This window comes from Mus caroli, unplaced genomic scaffold (assembly GCF_978045245.1).
Source record: "Mus caroli unplaced genomic scaffold, Mus_caroli_1 scaffold_15, whole genome shotgun sequence".
In the NCBI taxonomy this organism is placed as follows: Eukaryota; Metazoa; Chordata; class Mammalia; order Rodentia; family Muridae; genus Mus; species Mus caroli.
Genome location: NW_028227270.1, coordinates 54,363,906 through 54,372,511, shown reverse-complemented (window position 1 = coordinate 54,372,511; position 8,606 = coordinate 54,363,906).

Sequence of the window (8,606 nt, the reverse complement as noted above, 5' to 3'; positions counted from 1 at the left end):
TAAAGGTGTGCGCCACCACGCCCAGCCAGCCTTTTCGTATTGAACCTTACATTTTACAGTTTTCCATTCTAAGATTATGCTTGATCAAAACAATCATCATGAGAGTAAACACAGGACAAAGGCTATGCTGGCTTTCCTGCTACTTCTTTTGTCAATGCAGCACTCTTCAGACAAGGTCAAAAAGCAACAACATTCTTACCAAAACATCATAAAAAACATATACAGAGTTCAAATCTCTCTCCAGTAACTATGTGTTCCACATTCCTCCTAGGATGTCCCATTAAGTTCCACTTAATGCATGTACAAATCCAAAGTCTAAAATTCCACATTGCTCCAAACAAAAACATGGCCAGGCCTATCATAGCAATACTTAATTCTGGGGTACTAACTTCAGTCTTAGAAAGAATTTCCATTGCTCAGAAGACAAACTGTGACCAAGGCAACTGTTTTAAAGGTAAATATTTAATTGGGCCTGGCTTACAGTTTCAAATATTTAGTTTATTACCATTATAGCAGGAAGCATGGCAGCATGAAGACAGCCATGATACTAAAGAAGAAGCTGAGAATTCTGCATCTTCATGAGAAGGCAGGCAGGAAGAGACTATCTTCCAGCCAAACAGTAGGTGGGGCTGTTTTGTACTGGCTAAAGCTCCAAACACCACCACCCCAGTAATTCACTTCCTTCAAAAAAGTAACATCTATTCCTAAAAGACACACCTACTAATAGTGCCACTGCTTAGGGCCAAGCATATTCAAATTAACACAGTTTATATCTACTATAAATATTTTCATACATTTAAATATGATTAGGACATGCAAAGGCTTTACCAAATTGGTTATATTGATAAGGTTTCTCTCTAGTATGTGTTCCTTTATGTATTCAGAGACTACAGTGGCATGTAAAGGATTTTCCAACTTGACTACATTCACAAGTGTTGGGAGCCGACCTGAGGCTCACAAGAAATTGGGTACACCTGGGAGGCAGACTGAGGTTCTCAATTGAGGTACCTTAATATGTCTGTAGCTCTGAAATGTTGAGAACTGAAGACAATCATGACATGGAGACAATAATAAATGAGGATATTGTAAAAACCCAAAACCAATGTGCTAACCATATCAATTACAGGAGCCCCTGTCACCACAAGAGTGAGGTGGAGTTGTGGCTGAGCCAGGAAAAAATGGAGAGGGCACCTGGCTTAGAGCGGGGAAGGATACACTGGAATGAGGGGTCAGAGGCTTTGCTGCCCTGGTGTGAGGTATCTTTAACCCCCTGTTCTCAGGCTAGTGCTACCACAGAGGTGGCTAAAGCAGCTGGAAGGTGAACAGAGAAGCATATTGCACCACAAGCCTAGAAATAATACTGCTGGTCTAATGAGATATGTTAACTTTGTTGCAGTGGACGAAGAACAACTTTCCCTCTAATGACAGTTCCGAGTCCAAAATTACAGAGTCACATATGGCCTGGGAATAGGGTTGATCAGGAGGGGGAAAATGAGGTCTTTGTCCTTTCCACCCTGTAAAACAGGATAGGGAGAGCCTGGTTTTGCCTGGATTGGGTCTCCAAGAGCTCTCTATAATGGACAATCTAGTGGGTGTAGGTCCTCTTAGGAAGAAGGATTTAACCCCAGATGATGATTTAGTAACTACATCAATTGGGATGGAAAAAAATCTTATTTCCTCTCTCTCAGTCACAGAATAATAAAGTACCACACAATTGAGAGAAAGTCACAAGGTGTCAGTAAAGGCTACCCAGCAGATTCATACATGTGTAGATGAAGACAGGATGGCAGCTGTGAGTCATGTGCAGGGTTTCAAGTCTGCTCTAACCTTCCAAGTACTTAAGACCCAGGGCGCACCATCCTCTATACCAGACTATGGATCATCTTCCAAGGCCCTGTGGCAACAACTCTCCAGTGCAGCCACTGTACCATGGTTCCAAGGTCACTTTAGTCATCTCCTTCCATAAATAATCAAGAAAAATGCAAAAACCAAGACACACCAACACAAATGTGACAGACAAGCCATTGATACAAAGAACAACAATGACACATTCTAACAGCTGGCCTTTCATCACCTATATTCTGAGTCCTTGAGATCTTGGAGTTTCAGTCAACACACCAAGATATTATACCCAAGTCACAGGAACCTCAATGACAACCAAGGATCTTATTGCAATGCAAACACACAAGGTTTTTTTATTATGGGCTCAGTAACAAGGTCTGACACCAGTCAACCTGGCAACGGGTTCAAAATGAGAGACCAAGTCTAGAGATGCTGGATATATATTGTAGTTACAGCAAGGCTGGGGAATTTGCATACAGGTCAGCAACCTAATATTTTGAAAACTGTATATCTGGCATAATCTGCAGGAACCAAACCTGAGGCAAAAACTATCTGACAACCATGATGGCTAAGCTAACGTTTTTTCCCTGCAAGGTCTATTAGTTATCTAGATGTAGCTTGACCCTGCTGCTGTGCCTTCACTGGCTGCTCATAGGATGTTTGCTCAAGTGTTCTTTGTGCACTCTCAAAAATGCAATTGGTTGAGCTTTACAACTCACCCTTGTGCCTGAGCCCATTATTATTAGAAAATACTCCTGTTCAACCACAAGCCATGCCTGCCAGTAGACTAGGTAATTTGTCCAAAGACCTACCTCACTATCTGCTACTGCAGACCCTAATATCAGGTGCCCTTAACACTGGAACAAAATACCAGTACAAGTTTCCTCTCCCCCTGTGCATGCCTCCTGTAGCTACCACAGATAATCCCCACCTACCCTTCCTTTCCTGCCTCATCATTCTGTCTCAGCCCCCACTTGGGCTGACACATACTGCTCAACCTCATGCCATGCCTGAAGGACACAAAGTAAGCTTCCATAGATCTACCACAATATGTGCTATCCCAGATGTAATTTTCACAGTTGTCCCTAGCACTTTACCAAACAGCAAAGGCAGCTTAATCTCTCTCCTGACTATGTCTCCTTGTAGGTTGCTAAGATCATCTCTTTCTGCCTGCCTCTTTTTCCAGCTTCCAACATTAGTAAGCATTCCCTCTTGAACATACCCTCCAAACAGGTCCGTTAAAGAGGCAACCCTCAGTCAACACAGTGAAAATCCAGGTATCAGCTGGGTGTGGTGGGCCACGCCTTTAATCCCAGCACTTGGGAGGCAGAGGCAGGCGGTATTCTGAGTTCAAGGCCTGGTCTACAGAGTGAATTCCAGGATAGCAAGGGCTACACAGAGAAACCCTGTCTCGGAAAACCAAAAATAAATAAATAAATAAATAAATCCATATATCAACCAGTAACCCAGGTATAAAACTCACATCCAAACAGCACAAACCCAGAAACCAAATCACCTCAAACATAGAGGCCTAGACACCAGTACATGAATATAATGAATAATAGCCAGAAAAATATATTACCAAGAAATCCAAGCTGTCCTATCACAGCAGGTCCTGAGAAATTAAAACATTCAATAGATACAGTGGAAAAATGGTTGTTTGGGAGAAGGGAAAGGAGTGAAAACATGGGGGAAGGTATAGCTGTGCACAAAAGAGCTTTAGACAGGAACACAGACAGAGAGCAGAGAGAGACAGCCACAACGGTAGGGAAATAGAATGGGGGGGGGGGGGGATGTGCAGAAAACAGAGACAGGGAACAAAGCACAGAGCTGCTGTAGCTGGTGGTCCATGTATATAAAGCACACCTGACAACAGCAGCAGGTGATGGAGACAGGTAACGACTTAAGCATTTGCTAAGTCCCTAAGAGAAGGCCATTGAATTTGCTGTACACTGACAACCACAGAAGCAAGGTTCACCCATGGGCCAGGAAGGGAAGAGAGACTATCAGGTATTAGAGATGAATAGAAAAAAATGATAAATTGGTCAAAAAATATGGATTCCAAATGTTTCCTGGCACTATATAACCAGGAATTCTGCAACATATGAGAAGGTGAAAAGTAGAAATTATTGGAATAGAAGAAGAATATCAGCTCAAAGGTCCAGAAAATATTTTCAGTGAAATCATAAATGAAAAATTTTCTAAACTAAAGAAGAAAATACCTATTAAAGTACAAGAAGCATCCACAATAGCAAACATATTGGACCAAAAAAGTCTTTCTGCCACAAACTGTCAAAACTCTAAACATATAAAGCAAAGAAATATGAAAAACTGCAACAGAAAGAAATTAAAAGCTAAATAAAACAAAAACAAGTAACGTATGGAAGCAGACCTATTAGCTTCATATCTGTCTTCTCAATGTCTACTAGAAAAGACAAAAGTGTTTGGACCATTTTGTGCTGCATAGTGAAAGAAACCACCCATGTTTCTACAAGAAAGCAACTGGTCCAAATGTTCTGGACAGATTCAGAATCAGCTACGATAATGAAGTTATTCGGTGGTCACTGCCTGAGACCTCACAGGTGGTCCCATCTGGGTGATGCTTCCCATGCAGCCCCAGAGAGGACCGACGACCCCATCTCCCACTGCTCAACCACCTGCCCCTACCCATTGTGGGCAGTGATCCTGTGCTCACCATGTCTAAATCTCAGAGCTTCCTGAGGTTCCCTCAATGCACCCAACAGCAGATCTCAGAGCAGGACACAGCGAACCATTCAAGCTTGCACAGCCACAGCGAACTCCTAGAAAGGCATCCGGAAGTTCCCGCCTCTTTGTCTGCCTGGCATGTCTGCCTGGAGACCTTGATTGGCCAGTGAGTCTTACCCCTCTTCAATGTTAAAGTGTGCTTCCTGTCGAAGGCTGGAGCTTTTCCAGATCTCCTGAGCCCTTTTCAGCTCATTAGCATTCGTGCTTGCCCTTGGGGCGGGGGAATCCAGCATTCCAGCTCAGGCTATTCTGCTGCCAGCTCGTCCCCTCAGTGAGTAAGGATCATTACTTCAGACCTTACCTGAACATTCCTCATAGCACTTGCCTTCTTTTTCCTGAAATCAAGGTGAGTAGCTTGAATAGCCCATTACTCTAGCTGCATTGTAGGTATCAATCTGACCCAGAAATGTAAGGGTGCCCAGGCTATTAATATTAAAAAGGAATTTTAGAAAAAAGGAGGCTTTTTAAAATATATGTATATTGCCAAAAGAAACTATAGCCTAGATTAAAGATGGATCTGAATATCAAAAGAACAAGATTAAGAAAGGTTTTCTCACCTCAAAAGGTATAATTAAGAAATATCCCCCACAGTAAGCAGGGTTAGAGTTAGGATGAGGCGATTAGAGGGTTATGGTAAACATTAGGATAAGGGTTGTTAGGATTAGGGTTAGGGTATTTAGGAAAATAAGGGTTGAGGTTTAAGATAGGGTAAGTGGTTGGGGGTAAGTCTCAGGGTTAGACTCAGGATTAGGGCAATGGATTTGCTGTGCTATGTGAAATCAGCTTCTATCTTTTCTCTCATCTGCTTTTCTAGGCCTATTTTTCATAATATCATCATCTATTTTCCTGCTGCCAGGAAAGTGGAAAGGAGGTTATCCAAGAATCTGGAACTTCCTGATGGGAAATTTCTTTACTTTACTAAGGGGCCCAATTCACATAGAACAGAAAACCACTACTGCATTGGTTGTTCTAAGTTTCACTTGGGGATCCTCATAAGATGGAAGCAGTCATGGAACTTGGTGCTCTTCTTTGATAATGATATCATAAATATAGCATAGGCCATGTGTCTTCACCACAGATTTAGTTAATATAACCATATGTTTCAAGACAAAATGGTGGACAACAGGATTCTTGATGGTACAACTGAATCAGTAGTATCCCGATTATACAAAAAAGAAATATTAGGCCTACTATATCTTAATGTTTTGTTTTGTTCTTATTCTTATAGATTCTACCTTCCATACTTAATGGCTTCTCAAATGAACCTAAAAGTTTTTCCAGCCATGTAATTCCAAAACTAGCATCCTAACATAGGAAGCAAAGACTTTGATATTCACAAAACCGAACAGATAATCAAAGAATAAGTTTCAAAAGCCAGTCAGACTGCTGCCAGCAAAGACCATTTATGCTACCCTCTTCTGGGCCTCACTGTCAGTTATTTACACAGCTAATTTTCCTATGAAATAAAATGCCCTTCAGTATTCTTTTGCTCTAGACACGTCTGATTTACTTTCTACCCAAACGAAAAGTATGCTTACTAAAGATCTGTATGTGAAGTTTTCACATGACAATCAAAATTATGAAAAAGGAATCTCAGACAAGCAGTAAATGCAACTTTATGGTTTATTAATATTTGCTTTTTATTAATATACACATATACACATGGTTTAGAATATACACATGGTGTGTCATTCATATCATGTAATTAATAGCAAACAAATTTTAAGTAAAGTAAACTGGTTAAATTGGCCAAAGTTAGTGTTATTCATAATAAACTAAACTTAAAAATTAATATAAAAAAACAAAATATATTTAATCAATAAATCTCCAAAGGTAAAATAAATTTGAAATGATAATATTGCTCTGAATCTTTCTTTGGAATAGTTAACATGAGAATATATATTTAAATTTTAATGTCTACTTTTAAGGACATGTAAGGTTACAGATCTGGTCACAGTGATATCTTCTTGAACGCTATCCCAATTCTAGTATACCTGTAGATTTTAAATTAGTTTTAAAGAGTTTAGTTCTGTTAGACCAGGAGATGATATACATACTGGACACTATATTCACTCATATAAGAATAACATATCTGTGCTTTTGAAGATGAAATATACACATATGAATGATTACTCAGACATTAAACACTTTAATAATTTAAATAATGTTTATATCCAGTAAAGCCTCATTGAAAACAAATGAATGTACAAAGATCGGAAGATCATCAAAAGGCTTGTGTTTTCTCATCTAAATTAAACAACAACCATTTTCACACTTTCAGCTCTGTTGAATTAAAATAATCACAGCAGATCTTTTTAAATGTCACTAAAACTCTACAAAATAAGAGGACATAGATGGCCAATATTTGTACAATTTGGAAGGGGAATAACTACTTAGGTAATGTAATTTTTCTTCAGATATACTGAATAAAGTACTGTTAATGTACCAATTGCAGGACATCTACAGTCTCATAAGAAAAACTTTGTCAATTTGCTGTAATTTCACTTTTATCCTAGGGTGATCTATGACAATTTTAAAATGTGGCGCCATTGAGAACTTAGAAAGAGGGAATATATATTGTTTATTCCCAATCCCTGAATAAATATTCTCACAGTACTTTGTGAATTTATATGTTAAATCTATTGTATCTTATGGTATTATTCTGCTCCCTTTAGTTGGGGTATTTGACTGTGACAGGGGGACTTTCCTTGTCTAACATTCATGTCTCAACTTGTCAACCAGGAAGTCAGTTGTCCACATGCACATCTCCACATGCACATGTACACATGCCAAGTAGGATGTCAGTTCCTGGGGAGGTCTTTGGAACTTACACTTTACTAGAACCCATCAAATTGGTGCAGGTGTCTCTCTTATGTTGGGAATCCATTCCAGGGCAGCTTATAAGAGCAAAAGCCACAAAAGCATATACATGGATCGGTGCAGGAAATGCTGCTGGGTGGTCTGTTCCAGTCCAAAGCTTATTCTGGGTAACTGTAGAACAAAGGAAGCAGTTTGACCAGTTTCCATTGTGATCGGTTTTCTGAGGACACAGAACCAAACAGAATAGGTCATCAACTCTGGGAGTAACTGCAGAAGCAACATATGACAACGTGTCCTTGCAATATTAGTAACAGCACAAAATGGCAGGCTAGCCAGGTAAGAGTTACCTAGTCCTTAACTAATCTGACCTAGGCCTTCACATTCCATCTAGGTCGTACTATTTTACCTAGACCTTAACTGCCAGAAGCTTTGCCCTCTGAGCCACCGCATGCACATGCATGTATAGATGGATGAATATATTTTCTGTATTTATTTATTCATTTATGAGAGGCAAAGTCTCTCTACATGGTGCCAAAACATATTAGATAGTCCAGGCAGGCCTTTCAAGTGAGTCCTGCCTCTGCCTCTACCTCCCCAGTGTTGAGATCAAAGGACACCTTCCTTTTATTTTCCCTTTCTTTCATTCTAGGGAGGTAATGTGTGTGTGTGTGTGTTTGTGTGTGTGTTTTTGATTTCTTTTTCTGTTAGTGTATTGGCAGCAGAATGTTGACCCCAGAAACCTTTTTGCATTTATGGTTTTGATTTTATAGTTATTATCTATTTAATTTAATTTCAAAATATATCCATGTGTGTGTGTTCGTGTGTGTTGTATGTGGTGCGTGGGTGTGTGGTGACTGTGTGCATTGGTGTGATAGTAGGAACCTGTATGTGTGTATGTTGTGTACGCATGTTGTGTAGGTATGATAGTGCAGGCATATGATGGAGGTCGGGTGGGTGGGTGGCATCCAAACTCTGTGTATAGCACCATGCATTTAGTTCCATTTATTGTATGTATTTATGTATGTATGTATGTATGTATGCATGCATGCATATTTATTTGTATGTGTGTTATTAGTTTTTATTTATTTGATCCCACGGCGCCCCGCCCCCTGCCATCACTAACCCACAGCCCCGCCCTGCGCAGGTGCGACACAGTCCCAAGCCTCTTACACCCACCC